The sequence below is a fragment of the Eptatretus burgeri genome, chromosome 18 (genome assembly GCF_056783735.1).
Source record: "Eptatretus burgeri isolate ZD-2024b chromosome 18, Ebu_testis_v1, whole genome shotgun sequence".
In the NCBI taxonomy this organism is placed as follows: Eukaryota; Metazoa; Chordata; class Myxini; order Myxiniformes; family Myxinidae; genus Eptatretus; species Eptatretus burgeri.
Window position 1 is genome coordinate 6,131,643 of NC_140978.1, and position 17,352 is coordinate 6,148,994.

The 17,352-nt window shown below is 42.5% G+C and overlaps 1 protein-coding gene across 5 annotated transcripts in view; it reads right to left on the bottom strand.

The window, feature by feature from the left end:
• LOC147008517 (bifunctional heparan sulfate N-deacetylase/N-sulfotransferase 1-like) overlaps window positions 1-17,352 on the bottom strand; it is a 320,471-nt gene that overhangs the window by 104,672 nt on the left and 198,447 nt on the right. The window contains exon 1 of one of the 5 annotated variants that reach the window (XM_085863800.1): window positions 5,575-5,662. The exons of 2 other annotated variants lie outside the window; for them this stretch is intronic. The gene's annotated coding sequence lies outside the window, so the exon portion shown is untranslated. Of the gene's footprint in view, window positions 1-4,207; window positions 4,357-5,458; window positions 5,482-5,574; window positions 5,663-17,352 lie in introns of those variants that run through there. 2 more of the 5 variants (XM_085863801.1, XM_085863802.1) reach the window with 2 other exon arrangements.

A 17,352-nucleotide genomic window follows, 5' to 3' on the forward strand; every position in this document is an offset into this window, starting at 1 on the left:
AAAAATGGCCCATCTCTACTCTCACCCCTCCTAATGCTGACCCTCTTCTCACTCATGAAAGCAAACGGGCATTCTCACATCGGAACAGGAGAATATTTAACATTTTCCCCTCCCTGTCAATCATGCTCCCACCGACTTCATCGACACCCGTCACGGTCACCCATCCAAATCACAATTTTAAGAGAAAATAGTCAGAAATAATAGTGAGTACCTGTATAAGCTTCCCAGTAAAAGCCTTGAGAGAATGCCAAATAGTTATTTTGGCGGTGTGCTATTATTTGGCGGTGTACGCTAGAAACTACTCACAAGTCCTTTCAATATCCCTATACTCCTCTATCTCCAATGCATATAGCTACTGATCCAATTCCAATTTAAACTTATCTACTGTTTCTGCTGCCACTACATCTCCAGGGAGACCATTCCATGCATCAACTACTCTCTGATTGAAATACCTTTGCCTTAATACTGTCCAAACTCACATATTCATTACCTTCAGACTATGGCCTATGGTCTTACCACTGTCTATTCTGCTATTTTATCTTGCTTCAACAACTTCTCACAGCCCAAACACCTGCAGCATGAAGAAGCACAAGAGTGGCATCTTTCTAGGAAACCAAATTATCTCTCAGTTCAACTCCATCTCAATATTACTAAAACTCTCATCTTGTATATATTGTTGCGGGCTAGGGTCCGGTGGCGAGAACGACCACTAGGTGGGGGAGGTTACGTCGTCTCCCACCAGACTCCCCGGAATTGTCGGCCGTCGCTCTCGGATAATTCCGTCAACCGGCGGGTCACTGAACCGACCGTACAACGCCAATATCTCGACCGCGTGACGTAGGGTCTTTTTGTCTGGAACCAATTTACCGAAGTAACCACACGGTCTCGGCTACCGGGGATCCATGCCCTCGGCATGTCTTGCTCGAACCAGGTCACGCTACCGACTGCGGTAGAGTTCCAACTACCGACTACCAACTCCGGTTTGGGTGCAGTCGAGCGGAGCTGTCAAAGCCGTGCCGGCAAGGATGAGCAGATTAACGGGAACAAAAACCCGGCTAAACTCAGATCCGAACCATGCTGGACCAATGAAAGAAAGGACGGAAATGAACTGGGAACACTTCTAATAATGGTTTATTTACAATAAGAAAGACACAGAGCAAGATTATCACGGAATATACAAGAAAGAATTCACAATGATCAGAAATAAACACTTAAGGAGTTCTACTTAAGAGACGGTGCCACACACGCAGACACACACACACACAGACGAAAATAAAACCCAGCTGTTTTATTAGGACCCCTGCAGCCAGGGAGAGAGATGAGCTGGGGTCACGGTTCGGCGGGGTACCTGCACGTTGGAGGGATGGGGTTCTCCGTGGTGCGGCACCTGCCAATGGCCGTGCAGCCCGGCCTACAGTCACACGCGTGGGGCTCGTGTCCACGAAGGAACTTGAGAGGAGTAGTCGGAGTCCCAGGGCGGGGGTCAAGGTCGCGGACAGGACCCAGAAAAACTTCCACGAACACCCCAGACTCCAGCAATGAATGCCCAGTCTCCAATAAACCTCTGACGAACGCCCTCGAATGCCCCCACGCAGAGCTGAACTCCTTCTGAAGTGAACTGAAGTGAACTGAACTCAGACTCCAGCTCAGAACACACGACGCACACCAACCAACTCACTCCTCCAAAGAACTCCCCTCAAGACTGAGGATGGTGTCGTCTTTTTTATGGACCTCCCCAAACGGGGCGGGGGCTCGGTGGAACAGACATCACCGTCCGCCCTGATTGGACAGGGCCTTTATGGATCCGCCCCTTCTAGGCGGGGTCTCGGCCTTGTTGGGGGAACCCCCCCTCCCCCTCCACGCGTGTTTGCACTCGTCGAGGAAGAGTTACAACGTTGAAAAGGAACGTTTGTGGAAGCGGCAAGGAACGGCTGCAAGATCTTGCCTCGGCAAGTCAGGGTGCGAGTAGACAGTGAGTGGGTAGTGGATCGTGATGGGGGATGGGGGATGGGATGGTTGTTGGAGGTAAAGATTTAATAACCTACCTAAAAAAACATCGCAACGCACACCTTTGATTCTCCCACGAGACAAAGGGAAGGGACATGTCTTCACATGTATTTAACGAAATAACTGACTTTTGAGACATCTGTATGTTTGAATGCATAAGGTTTCCAGATCCGTAGCAATATGTATGTATGTATGTATGTATGTATGTATGTATGTATGTATGTATGTTCCTGAAATACAGCCAAAACGGTACACGACAGCGCAAACATTTTCGGCCCACCTTACTCACCATTCTCCTGCGGTGTGCAGAATCAAGTTTCGTTCAAATCGGGCAACGAAAAAAATATTACAAAATCAATTCCCGGTTCAGTCAAGTATTCTTCGGAAGAATCTGATCAATGCAAACAACCTCAGCGGTCTAGTTCGTTGGAGCTATGTTTTTTATTTTTTTGAAATGATTTATTTTAAAATTTCAAACATTTAGTAGAGACAAAGAACGATTTATTTTTAAGCATAAAATAAACATCGCCATTTTGTTCTAATAATTCCTTGTTCATTATTAAATATAATTGTGTTTAGAAGATTACGCACGATAATTTCTTCGACTTTCTTTTCTCATTTTTTTTTTCACATCGACGCGCAATATCAAGTTTCGTTCAAATCGGGCAACGAAAAAAATTATCAAAAAATAAATTCCCGATTCAGTCAACTCCTCTTTAAGATTATTTGATCAATGCAAACAACCTCAGTAGTACAATTCGCTGGAACTATCTTTTTTCTTTTTTCTTTTGAAATGATTCTTTTATCAACCGCTGTCACAACGGCAACCCAACTGGTTCATGGGTCATCAATGACAGTTGCAACTGTCATTGCAACTAAAATGTACAGTATAATGCCACTCATACTTGAGATGTGCACAAAATGCTGTCGATAAACAGCAACACCCACACCTCAAAGGCAAAGAAAATTTTATAATCATTGCAAAAGTACAAGGGTGGGGGGGGAGAAGAAGTAACCAAATTAAACAATTGATGCGTTTCAGGCATTCTGACTTATTCAGAGGTTTGAATTAAAAATTTTCTCTCTCTGATCTCTATTAAAGTGAGCCAAACAAAATCTTGCAATCACCAGTACTTATTAACTAAGTGCATAAAGTATGAATTATTTTTCACTTGTTTTTTTTTTTTTTAATCATGACTTACTGGAAATTTGATTGGTTTTCTTTGTTTTTAAGGTTTGCTTCATTTGTTCAAGGACTCTAAACAATCACACCACTGTGCCCCAGACAGTTTAAAGTCGAAGGCACGTTCGCTTGTTCTCGTCTTATGGGATAATGGAACTCGGGTACATTAATTCCTCACACAAAACAAAAATCCTCAGATTGTGCAAAGAAACAAGAATGAAAACTATCTGTGTTACAAACCAGACAAGATGGCCTGAAGGGGCACATTCCAGGATTGGGTCAAGAGGGCAAAGAATGGCTGTTGGTGCACTCGTTTTGGAATGGCTTCCAAAGGCATCGCAGATATTTGTTTCGACGCTCATCAACTGGCCCAGGAGATTAGGCATATCGTGAAGGTAGAATATAAAAGGTTGGAGAAACATCGGTGCATTGGGACGCAATGACACGGTCATTGTGACATCTCCGATCACAACTATACATAACCAATGATATTGTGCCAACACGATTGGTCAAGAATAGCTGCAAGAGGGGGTGTCCCAATGCACCCTGTGTCACAATGAAACCAATTTTCTCCTGCAGGTGATATGATGCCTCGTGTTACGAGGATTTCAAACGTCCGTCAAGCGACTCAGCTAATTGAAAGGTCTGTCAGAATTGGGTAATTGCATACGAGTGTGACGGCCAGTTTCAATGACCATCTCTTTCAGCAGCCCGTTTGTTATGCATTATCAGGAAATTCAATCAGCAGAACGAGCCGCATTCCTTACATAACCATTCTTCCAGGTGGCTGCTGCCTGGGCTTTGTCTCCAATAGTACAAGTGCCTATAATGTAGCCAACTAACATGATAAAATATGATGGATATTATCTGTGGTCGACATTTCAGCTTCTGTATGTATTGAAATAACAACCATATAAAAGTTGACTTTTTGGAAAACTTGCCCAGCGGTCTTTATCAGTGGCATGACACAATAAACAATGGGCTGGTGTGATTAGGATTAGAGGTATGTGCACTCACCTGTGAACCGTTTTGCCTAGGTTATAATATCTGAAGAGCTATAAACTGCCACCCTGGTGTTTCGCAAGCAGAGCGATACATCAATGTGTGTGCCATCCATCAGAAGGACATTAAGCTGGAGGGCCTATTTTGCTCACTCCGGTTGTTGATGTGACATTAAATATCCCACGGCGTCTCTCACGAAGAGTAGGTGAGTTGTTGCCGGAACCCCGGCCATTCCAAAGCCTTGCACCGGTTGAATGCCGGGAGGCAATGGTAACAACACCCCTGCAATAACCCTGATGTTTGACTGGAGCGGATTTGGGCAGGATTTTGTGAATTAGCAAAGATTTCCAGGGATAACTCAAAGGGCTTTTTTACACCAACTCTCGGTGAGTAGTAACACCATGGGATTCTCACTCTCCGCGCAGCAAATACTAGTCGATGGGACACCCAGCTTTACAGCCATCTGAGTGACGGCGCACGTTGCGATGCAACACCCTGCCTGCAAAACACCAACCCAACAGTTTCATAATTTGGCCGAGAAACTAACGCAGACGACACAGTTCCAAGGTAAGTGTACCACCTATGCACCATCCTGTCACAAACTTTACCTAATGTGTGTATTTTAGTGAAAAGAAACAAGTCAGGTCAAGCTCCTGGACCCAAAACAAAACAAACAGATCGTTCAGGGTCATTGAAAAGGTTCTACGAACAAAGATACTCACAGCAGTCTAAGATGCACCAATCTTCTTATATTTTATTTCTTACGCTACTAGTATAGGTATATATGATTTGTAAGAAAATATATTAAAGTATGTTTCTATTCATATGCTGAACACGCCTTATTATACTTCTTGTTTTTTTTTTCTGTGCACATCTTCAACATTTGTGAGTGTTTCATTCGGATAACCTTGTTGAACACGACCACAAAACAAACCCTCGAACTTTTCTCAATGACATTTTTTAGTATATTTATTTATTTTGTACAAAACAGCACAGCAGATTTTAATGTCATGGAGACAAGTCAGCAGATAAGCATGTAAATATTGACTATCAGAGGGGCATGGCACGCATAGAAGGCTGAATCATTTACTTTGGGGAAGAGAGGGTCAGAGGGGGTGCATGGGGGGCCGGAAGTCAGGGGGGCACCCGTTATTACGACAACCAAATAAAATTCTTCACACATGGATCGGATCCCCATGGGAGGAACAATATATCCACCATGATTATAATAAAAGGAATGTAAATGTGGATTATCTCAAAACTTACGAGGAAAAAGAACACACGGCATGCGTTCGAGTGAAACAAACGGAAAACAATAACATCGGAGAATGGTTAAAGTTTCGAAATTATACAACAAAGAGGCAGAAGGAGATGCAACAGACCCGAGGACGAACGAATCATGATGGCTGTGGAAAGTGCTTGCGAGAATGAAAGCTAAAGAACAAATGGCAAAAAGAGCCTGCTGTGAGCTACGCCCCCTTGTCATGAGCACACCCCCCCTTCCCCCCTCCCCCAGCTGTTTCAGTCCTCACCAACTATAATTGCTTCAGGCAAGACAAACACATTCGAAAAATGGTAAAATTACGTGCGAACAAAGGCCCAAACGCGACCGCAAATACCAAACGAGCAAATGTTAAATAAATAAATAAATAAAAAAGAAGCGCCAATGACAGTAAAAGTGGGGGCAGTAAGTAGATTGCCATTGTCTGAAGTAGCTGGGACATGTACACAGCTGGTAGCTCTCCAAGCTAAGTTAAACAAAGGAGGATTCCAATCGTGCCTACACCATATATCGAACTTGATCCAACTTACCTTGCACTTCTAAATGAACCCCAGATCTGGGAATTGAACTGAGGCACCAGCACACAGTGGCAGACGCTTTTCGAGATACACGTTGGGAGTCTTTGACGTTCAAAAAGGACGTGCCGACGGGACAGCCAGCTGTATGTACCAATCATAAACGGTGCTAAAAGATACAGAACCCCCTGCAGGAAGGCATCAGCTCGGCAGTTTGTCTGATTCGACTCCACAGGAGAACAACTCCAGACCCAGAAAACTCAGAAGTGAACACACCGCCAACAGAGCTACCCTCACATCTCAGGCGACAACACGATCGTTTTTCCAGTCAGTAATAAGCAGATTCATCATCCACTGGGTTCAGGTACAATGAAGACCTCACGCTCTCCTCCTGGTGTAAGACGAGCAAATTGCCTGTACTTATTTTTACCTCCAGCACCCAAGGTGGACGGACGTTGCATTTTCACCCGTCTGTTTATCTGTCTGTCTGTCTGTCTGTGAACAGAATATTTCAAAAACTTGTGGACGGATTCGTACAAACTTCGGTGGGCAGGTTCGGCTGTATGCCGAGGATGAATTGATACAATGTGTGATGATGATCCTGAATCTGGATCTGGATTCGGGGATTTAAAATTGGTAAGGGATTTTTCACCATTGAGAGATCGGGCCAAAAAATGATGTATGACATGATATCTCAAAAACTTGCTGGATGAGTTGCTGAGGTGACAAGAACAAGGCGATTCGATTTGGGTTCAGATCCTACCTATCGGTGGGATACAAAACGTAAACTGTTCAGCCTGGCAGAGGTGTGCGCTCTACTGAGTGCCGTTCTAGTTAATTTTTATGACAATAACCATAGCTCCATGATTTGTGACCACCACTGCATTTTCAAAAACCTTTATGTTGGAAAGTCCCAGCCCCACAATTATGATAAGAATAATAACAAGAACTATAATGAGAAAAACACAACTCCAGTGTCAAAACCATCAAAGCTCGATTACCATAAATGTACTCTTGAACGATAACGATAGATATCATTGTGAATATTCCAGAATGATTTTTCACCAATTAACTAATAGCTGTGTTTACCGGTTACATCAGCTCAACTTGAATTCTGCACCATGATATAGAGGCCACTGATCTTTCATACTTTGTGGTCTCCTTTTCGAAGTTTACTCTCAAATAGCTGCAATATCTCAAAGAACTGGGCCCAAGACATTCAGTAGTACACAAAAAAAAAACTCCTTTATTGAAGAGACCAAAGGTTAGTGGGCCAATTCTTCGACTGCGAGGTCAGCGGTTCAATTCGAAACAACAATTTTCGATTTTGATTAAGGACGAATCATACCAAAGACGATAAATAGCATGTGCTGCTTCCTTACTTGATGCTCAGCACTTAAAAGATAGAGCACAGAGAAACCCCGTGGGTTGATATCCCATGAGGGGGGTGAGTGGGGGGTAGAGGTGAAGTATAATTCTCCATTTTTAAAAAGCCCTGATGACTACAGAGGGAAAAACGCCACTGGCACCCAGAGTGCTCTGGGAAGTTATTGCCACAAAAGTAAACAATTGTGTGTTGGCTGTCGTCTTGTTGTGTTGTCTGCCGTGTCTGTCTGCAAGCACGTGTGTGACACCTCTTCCATGAACCTTAGAAACGGTGTGAAAAAATATAGGATGTATGGTGCTCGTGTGTATGGTGTTCACCAACTCCTCTGTATTTTGTAAAATTCCACACACCTATACTATAGTATTCCACACACCTATACTATAGTATTCCATACCCCCTCAATCTACATTTGTATACAACATAAGGTCTAGCTAGGCCCCGGAATCAATCGGGTAGTCCTACGCTGTACCCTCTCTCCGGCAGCTATATCCATCCTCAGATGTGGTGAACAAAACGCACACAATATTCGAGATGAGGCCTCATTAAATTAATGTAGTGTCAACACTACCTCTTTTGATTTATATAATTTATCCCCCTATGAATACAACAATTTAACAAGAGCTCAATTGAGCACATGTACGCCCGAATAAGAAGGTATATACAGAATTGTGCTACTACATGGAAAACAGTATCCTGGTTGCCATGGCAACCACTTTAGATGACGAACGTATGTCGCAACACACCGTCTCCACAGTCTGTACCTATGTACCAAATATGAAACGTGAAAGTTGAAAACTTTGGGAGTTAGAGTACGGACAGGAACGGACGGACGGACAGACAGACAGACAGACGGACGGACGGACGGACGGACGGAACCACATAATACACCCTGATATATATATATATATATATATATATATATATATATATATATATATATATATATATATATATATATATATAAATCGGGCGTATAAAAAACCATTAGCTTTACCTATAGAAGCCTGGCACTGTCCTGTCTACTAACAAACCCACCCCCCCCCCAACCTCTCCGCTCCCCATTTCCATTACCATCCCCAGATCCTTCTCCTGTGTAACAAGCTCCAAGATTGTCCCTTGTAATATATAACCACAATTTTCAGGATTATTACCCCTCCCCATCAACTTACATTTCTTGATGTTAAACTGCATTTTTGACCAATTTATTAAAGCATCCAGACTTTCCTGAATCTGATCAACACCCGCTCTCTGATATCTAACGAGCTTAGCTCCAAACGTAGTGTCATCTGGAAATTTGGAAACCCGACTCTTAAACCCACTATCCAAAGCATTGATGTAAATTATGAATAATAATGGTCCTAGTACTAATCCCCGACATACTCTACTACATACATCCTTCCAGCCAGACATCCTCCCACTCACAGCCAGCCTTTGCTTCCTATCAGTAATGCAGCTTTGTTCTTCTTTCATATGCAGCACAAGGCTGCTGGGTAGCATCATTAGCTGAGGTCGAGGCTGTGCCGCCGATGCAATGTCCTCTGTAGGTTAAGGCAGGAATTTGTAATTTGCTCCATGGTGCAGGCGATAGCTCGACGACACCTCACAAAAGACACCATGGGATCTTTAACATCCACGAACTAATTCCAGCTGACAGGACGCCCGTTTAACATACATTTGAGGGACAGCACACACATTGATGAATCACCCTGACTGTGAAATACCGGAATGACAATTTATTGCTGGGCCAAGATCCAAACCCAGGCGAAACAGCTTAAAGGCAAGTGTGCATACCTCTCGGGCATCCTGTCAGCCCATCCAGCTTTCAATCCAGTTAGTCACTCGAACAGTCTACCAGCCACTCCACAAGTCCTCGCTTTAGCTAACAACCTCCAATGTGGTACTTATCAAATACCTTCAGAAAGTCTAGATGTACCACATCCACGACACTTCCCTCTTATCCACCCAATCAATAACTGCAACATAAAGCTCAAATAAAGTTGACAAATTGGCTTCCTTTTAATAAACCCATGCTGCTCTCAATTGGATACAATAACTTGCAATTAGTAAATAAACCCATGCTTTCTACTCCTCTCCACTCATTGGCTCCGATTTTTCCCTACATTTGGAACCAAGTGCCACTTTCTCTTCAATCTCATACTTCCCTCCAGGTCTTCAACACTGTATGCTTGGTGTTGGCTTAATGGTTTGGGTGAGGGGGGGGGGGGCTTTGGATCCTTGGATCCTGAGTTCAAATTCCGCTCTTCTGTTGAATTAATACCAGGTGGGGTTAACTCGGCCGGTCATCCTTCTGAGGTCGGCAAAATGAGTGCCAGCATGCTGGTATACTGTGTCGGAGTGGCGACCCATCCAGGATTGTGCCCAATCGCGAAGGAGACTGCTTGAGCAGCACCAACGCTCTGCACAGAGTATGGGCCTAATCTCCTCATGCTCCTCCTCCTTCTCCTTCAACACTTGTTCACCACCATCTCAGATCATCCCCAATCCAAGACCATGATATTTTCTTACCCCCTACCCTAACTAACCCCAAACCTAGCTCTTACCAAGTTTTCAGTTTTTCCTTCTTGAGAGTTTGCTTCTGTATCCATCTTGACCATCCTGTGCATCCTCCCCTGCCCCTCATTCCTTCCCACATCACATATTTGTCCAAGTCTCCCTATTTTGTCACTCAACCTGCTGTTTGTGTATTCCCCCTCCCCTCTCTTTCTCCTGTTCCCTTTGTTTTGTTACGTCCTGATCCGTTATACGCTCTCGCTCTTCCACAAACCTCGACTTTGTACCCAAATAACAATAATAGTAATAACTAGAAGGGCACTAGGGAGAGCGCATACCTCCGCCCTGTAATGCCTGATCCACGAGAACATATCAGGCCCATTACATTTTTGAGATATCGTACTATATATCGTTTTGGTCATGTCGCTCAATGGTGAAAAATCACTTTAAAAATTCTAGTAATCAGATCCGGATCTGGATCTTCACCAAAATCTAATCAGTTCATCCGTGCCACACATCGAACCTGTCCACAAAATTTCATCCGGATCCGTCGACAACTTTTTGAGATATCCTGCACACAGACAAACAAACAGACAGACAGACAGACAGACAGACAGAGACAGACAAAAAGGGGTGAAAACATAACCTCCTTCACCTTCGGTGGCAGAGGTACTAAGCAAAAGAAGAATAGGCTCCTCATCTCCAGTATCTGCCATCTTGGCACAAAAAAGAAATGGGTGTTAACAGACATGTGTGAAACGATTTTCTGAAGCCATTTTTCGTTGTGGTTTCACTTGAGCAAAAAAAAAGATTTATGCCTGCAGTTATCATTCCAAGTGTCAGCGAGGCTTAAATCAGTCGCAGTGCATCAAGAATGATCATTAGCAAAGAGCAAGTGAAGTTATTGCAGGTTATTTTTAAATACAGTAAGCAGAGCCATAACACACTGAAACATTATACACATCGACATCAACTTGATATTCAGCGTTCATCGCAATTCCACAAAACACAGACAAAGCAGTATTTTGGTTCGCTGCAGTCACAATCTCAAAACGACTCAATTGCTTGAAGTCATGAAATGACACAATTATTGTTTCAGTAATTTGCTTATTGTTAAAAAAAAAACAGATAAAGATTTGCATTCAAATAGTTTTCCAGCATTAAAATAATGCATGTGCAAAATACTGCAGCGAGCACATTCAAACATCGACTCGTCAGTTGGGGTCGTAAAACGTCGAAATGTCCAATTTTTGGGGATTGTTTTTTTTTTACCTTTTTGCATCTAAAGCTCGTTGAGGCGATTGTAGACAAACATGGAGGATTAAAATCAATGGAAAAACATCGGAAGACGTGTTGCTGATTACAATGCTTGTTACCTCCGCCGACGCCAAAGGTGGACGGAAGTTATGTTTTCACACTTGTCTGTCTGTCTGTCTGTCCGTCTCTGTGTGAACAGATTATCTCAAAAAGTTATGAAAATGATGTGGACAGGTTGGGTGTGTGACACGAACAAATTGATTCGATTTTGGTGAAAATGCGGATCCGGCTACTAGAATTTTTTTAAAGTGATTCTTCACCATTGAGAGATAGGGCCAACAACAATCTATAGTATGATATCTCAAAAAGTTGTGGATGAATTCGGATGAAACTTGGTGGACATGTTGGAAAGGTGACAAAAAAACAGCCGATTAAATTTTGGCTTCGGTCTGGATGCAGATCCGACCTATCAATGGGATACAAATAAATTATATTAGGTTAACATAAACTGGTAAACCTGGTGTAAGTATGCGCTCTACCGAGTGGCGTTCTAGTTAAAAATGTTTTGTGTCGTTTTAGCATTTTTAACAGGCTTGAGACGAGTTGTACATGCAATGTAATTTGTATGAAATTCAGGCCTGGATCAAATTGATATTGGCTTAAATAGAAGTGGATTGACCTCTTTGGCATTGGCATCTGAGCAACATAGCTTATGATGTGAGGATCCTACTGAGAACCCGCAAAAGGAGACAACAACCAAGGAGGATCCTAGGTTTAAATCTCACGTACTCTCTTGGCTCTATTGTCTACTAATGTCCTGGTAATTCATGTAAAAGTGCAATGATGTCTCCTCATGTCCTCTAGTGTGCACACACCAAACAGTGTTGCAAATGACTCATTTTATTTTCTGTACAAGATTAACGCGAACAGAAGGTAATGGATGATAGAAAGGCACATACTGACAACTCAGTGCAGTGTGACCACTCCTCATTTTCATAAATGCCAAGGTGAGCCAATGAAAAAAGCCAAGAATTCACAAGGTTTCGGAAAAGCAATGCTAATAGAAAACTTTTATGCCAAGAAAACCTATAGAAAACCAAGACGCCAAGGTGGACAACGAATAGCCAAGATCTTGTGAAAAAAGCCAAGGAGTGGTCACACTGACTTGGTGGTAGGAAAGTTACCAGAAACAATCAGGTAGATAAATGAATTAATGGGGAGAAGGGACAGGGGACAAGATGCAAGTGAACTGTTGGTAATAGTGGTGGCTGGAGGGAGAGTTAATGGGGGTAGAAAAGATAACAACTACAATGAGATGGCAGTGTGCTCCTGCCCGGACGTCTTGGCGGTATGAATGGGATTGTGCTGACCCAGTGGGGAAGCTATACAGGTGGGAGAAAAAGCAGAACAAATGGGTGGAGGTATACATCAAGTCTAGATTTTAGAATTTTAATGACATGGTTAAGAAGAAAAAAAAATGCCGACATCCTGGAGGGACCAACTACAACCAGTTTTTCGAGGTCCGCGCATCAGATATGTGCCGAGAAACTCCTCAATTGGTAATTAAGTAATACCAACAGCTGCTTGGGCTCCCTCACTATAACCTCCTCATCATGCATAATGCACAGCTTCTCATTAGCACGTTGCTTAAATGGTTACACCACATAAAATGGGAATTTATCATGAAAAAAGGAAAGAAAAGAAAAAAAAAGACTACAAAAAATGTGAATTAAAAAAAACAAAACATTTAATTTATCCTCAAAAGTAAGAAAAAATAATAAACTTTTCTATCGATTGTTAAAAATAAATTCATTAACACCCTGTCAGGATAACTCCAGGGGCAATAAAAGGGAACAAGAGCATATGTACAAGATGGAGTCAAAAAGTATTTTCCTTCATGACCATGAATCAAACACTGCACAGATGTTACTCTCCCCCCCCCCGTTACACATCCCACTTTCGTGAAGAGCAGAGTCATCGCAGGCACCTTGGCCAAATTACAAATTCCTGCCACCTTCAGTTGAACATCAGGCCGAGCCAGCCATTTCAACTTTGTCAACTCGCCACATGTCCAGGTCAGACCATGATGTCAGTCAGATGTCCATGCCAAAGGCAACCAGTCAAACTTGTGCCAAAAACGTTTGCCAGCCCACCCCATACCACAAGAAGATGGGAATCTTGGGGGCATTAAATAAGTAGGACGTCGAAGCTCATGGAAGAGCAGAATGCTTTCATAATAATTATGTTCGTTTCATTTTGCAAGACTAATGAAGACCTTCTTTCTTTCATCGAATCTCTGTTTTATTTTTGGTTTTCTTCTCACAAAATCAAAAACAATGTTAGGATAGGATGAGGCCGCTGAGCAAATAATACGTAAAGATTCACCCATACTTGTATCATCGCTAACAAAAAAAAAAACAGAAAGATAGCAGGGAGTGAAACTCAAAGTGCAACTCGAAAGCATCTCAAAATGTGAAGCCCGTCCACATCCTCTTTGTACTCAAACTAAACTTGACGGAAACAACAGTTAACAAAAAAGTTGTAAATGTTATTAATTTTTTTCTCCATATTCTCATTATGACGGTTTGTTGAAGATTTGATGACAAAAGTACAATTGGTAAAAATGTTATAGCCTGGACAGACACACAGAAGCTCAATCTCTAATAATACAAAAAAAATGTGTGTGTGTGTGTGTGTGTGTGTGTGTGTGTGTGTGTGTGTGTGTGTGTGTGTGTGTGTGTGTGTGTGTGTGTGTGTGTGTGTGTGTGTGTGTCAGTGTATGTGTGTGTCAGTGTATGTGTGTCAGTGTATGTGTGTGTCAGTGTATGTGTGTGTCAGTGTATGTGTGTGTCAGTGTATGTGTGTGTCAGTGTATGTGTGTGTCAGTGTATGTGTGTGTCAGTGTGTCTCCTCCATAACTCCAAACACCATGAAACCTAGCAGACTGAAACTTTTCATGCATACTCGGGGAACTCCAAGGAAGTGCATGAGTGAAAACTGGGCATTTGGATTAACTAAAACACCCCTTTTAATGATAATTAATGAGCTTATTTAATTAAAACCAACTAGAAAGGCACTCTTTGATGTCATGACATCACCAGATATGCCTCCACCCACATTCTTACATCATTATACATACTTGTACCAAGTTTGATTTAAATCCTTTCAGATGTTCTCAAATATCACATTTTACCGCTTGACTCCAAAATCTAATCAGATCATCTTTGTATCACGATATATACTACTACCAGGTTTGAACAAAATCCGCTCCACAGTTCTTTAGACAGACCACAGATGTATGAATGGCTGGACGGACGGACATACAGATGGACGGCAACCCAAAAACATAATGCTTCCGGCGACTTCATCAGTGGCGGTATAAAAAAAAGCCCGTGTTGACCTCACAGAATCCTTAATCCGCCATTTTGTTTCGGCCTACTCAAAAAGCATTGGTGATTTTCCACGATGACCTCTCATGATCAAATTAAAGTATATAAAATCAAAACCTGTCTTCAGATTTGAGGATCGGAGCTGGTGGAGTAAATAACTGTCAAAATCTGGAGTGACATCTGAAAGTTTAAAGAAATTACCGATTCTTACAAATAAGCATATTTGCGCGTTTCCTTTAAACAAGCAAGGCTCCCTTCTTCTCCATATTTACAAATTACCAAAGCATTAAACCTCACTTTTTCTGCTGTACAGAGAATTATATTGAGTTAAGAAAAGATAAAGGAATGTGCCTAAACTATGGAGTGCAACAAAAAGAATTATGATGAGAAACTCATCATCAAATGCCTGATCTTCGCCGTATGCATCGCGAATTGCCTGCCAAGCCAGCCATTCCTTATCATATCGTTGGAGTGCTTGCTCGAGTGCTTTAACCACTTGGTGAGTACTCGACAAGCTACTTGGCAATGGCTGCCTCCTTCTCTGAGCTCCCAAGGTTAATCAAAACGAAACTTTATAGGATCACATTTTTTACCACAATACACCTTACTAGGGGTTTTAAACATTCATTTTCTTAAAATTAATAACTTATGAACACACAAGCCACCACCTGTCATGGGGAAGGGGTGGGAGTCCGGAGGGAGGAGGTGCGGTGGGGTGGGAGGAGGCAGGGGTGGGGGATGGAGGAGAGAGGTGAAGGGGTGAAGAAAGGGAGGAGGGAGGGGAGGAGTTGGTGGGAGGAGGGAGGGGTGTGGTGGGAGGAAGTGTGAGGAGGGAGGGGTGTGGTAGGAGGAGGAGGTGATAGGGGAGGAGGTGGTAGGAGGGAGGAAAAGGCGTGGGGGGGGAGTCTGGAGGATGATGGGGTGGGGTGGGGTGGGGTGGGAGGAAGCAGGGGAAAGGGTGGAATGAGGGAAGGGAAGGGTTGGGAGGAGGTCCCTGGCAATGCCCGGCAATGCCGGGTACCTTTGCTTCTGGCAAATAAATAAAGAAACAAGGAAGTGATTTTTAAAAAAACAAAACGTTTTGTCTCACGCTTGACACACTGCAGTGCGGCTAATAATAGCTATTTATAGTCACTACGATTTTGCCCTTTCACATTTTGACCCAATTTTCAATTATTTTCTCCAAATTTCATAATAAAAGTTTGTGAAAATTTGATGACAAAAGGTTATGGCCTGGAGAGATGGACAGACAGACAGAAGGGAACCTGCAAAACCTAGTCTCCCGCTGAGCGGGGGTACAGCGAATAAAATAAGAGAAACGTCTCAAGAACAAAAGAAAGAATACCAACCAGAATTGGAAGCAAACATACAAGTGGGCTTCCAGCTGATGATCTAAATCTTGCAAAAGAAGACAATACACTTCCCTACCTTCTAAAATCATATTTTAAATTTGGGATATAAAGTTCATATTTCAGGAATTTTAGTTGCGGTTGGAAGTGGTTATGGCAACCAAACAAATTTTTAAACTCTAATAAACATAAGCAACACTGATCTGTCATGCTTTGAAACAATGTTGATGGATATCTTATCTCCTACACTTCCACCTGACTGGGTAGCCAGATTCAAGCCGTCAGTAACATAGGGGCATAAAAATACTGCATTAGACTATGTCTGCCACCGAAGATCTACTGCTGTCTCAAATATCAATTGTCTGTGCCAAGAAAACTGCATCTGGTGCCAGACCTTTCCCGTACAAAGGCAATGCATAGCTACACAGCAAAGACAAACAAAACAGTGATGCAAATCTGATCATATAATTTAGAAAACTGTACTGTATTTATATTTCACCAGGCCAATGAAGCATTGAGGTTTTAATAAGTCAGAAGGCAGTGTGGACTGGAATTTTTTTTAATAACAATGTATGTGAAGGAATAACTTTACGCGATACCTTCTGAAGTCTCACATGCACTAGGTTGAACACACCAAGATTTTCTGAACTCTACGGGTAATCTTTGATTATCTACTTCCAAACTGCATGGTGAACAGCATCGTGTCATACCCGAGACCACGCGTGCCGATAACCATACCATGTAAAGAAAAGCTTGATGTTGTAAAGAAAGCAGAAAGAGAGAATTTAATCCACCTCAAAACCTAACCATCTCATCTCATCTTTCTGCCCCCCTCTGACTCGTTCAAAAATCTACTTTTGTCACTTCACTCAATTTCCTTTACTTTCTTTGTCCCATACCCCCCCCCCCCCGACTATCTACCAGCCCCTCACCTCCCACTCTCCCTTCACCTCCACATTTCCCTTTCTTTATCCCCTTCCCTTCCATCGTCCAAGTCTTTTCAGTTTGCCTCATACAACATATAGAGACGGCCTCTAAAATGACACGCAATTGCTTTCAAAATGAAAGCAATAAGCAACCGGTAAAAAGAAAAATAAATAAATAAATAAACTGACAAAACATAAAATTGGATGAGACTGGTAACCCATGAAAACTGTCAGCTCGGTCCAACATGTATTAAAAAAAAAAGACGGATTCTGGTACAACTCGGTCGGTCTCTGATGTTACAGTACTTGTGACGAACCTTAAGGCCCGGTCACACCTTGACGTTTTAGCCAGCGATGGCAACGTATTAAAATGTATGTAAAACGCTGGCTTACGTTGAACTTTTGATGTTTTTTTTTTAAAGATTCGGACGTATTCATAGCGACTTGGACTTATGTAGAACGCATTGGTAACAGACACAGAACATTTCGTTGTGTTATAGATAACTTATACCAACGAATGCTGAACCTGTTGTCGGCCTACACA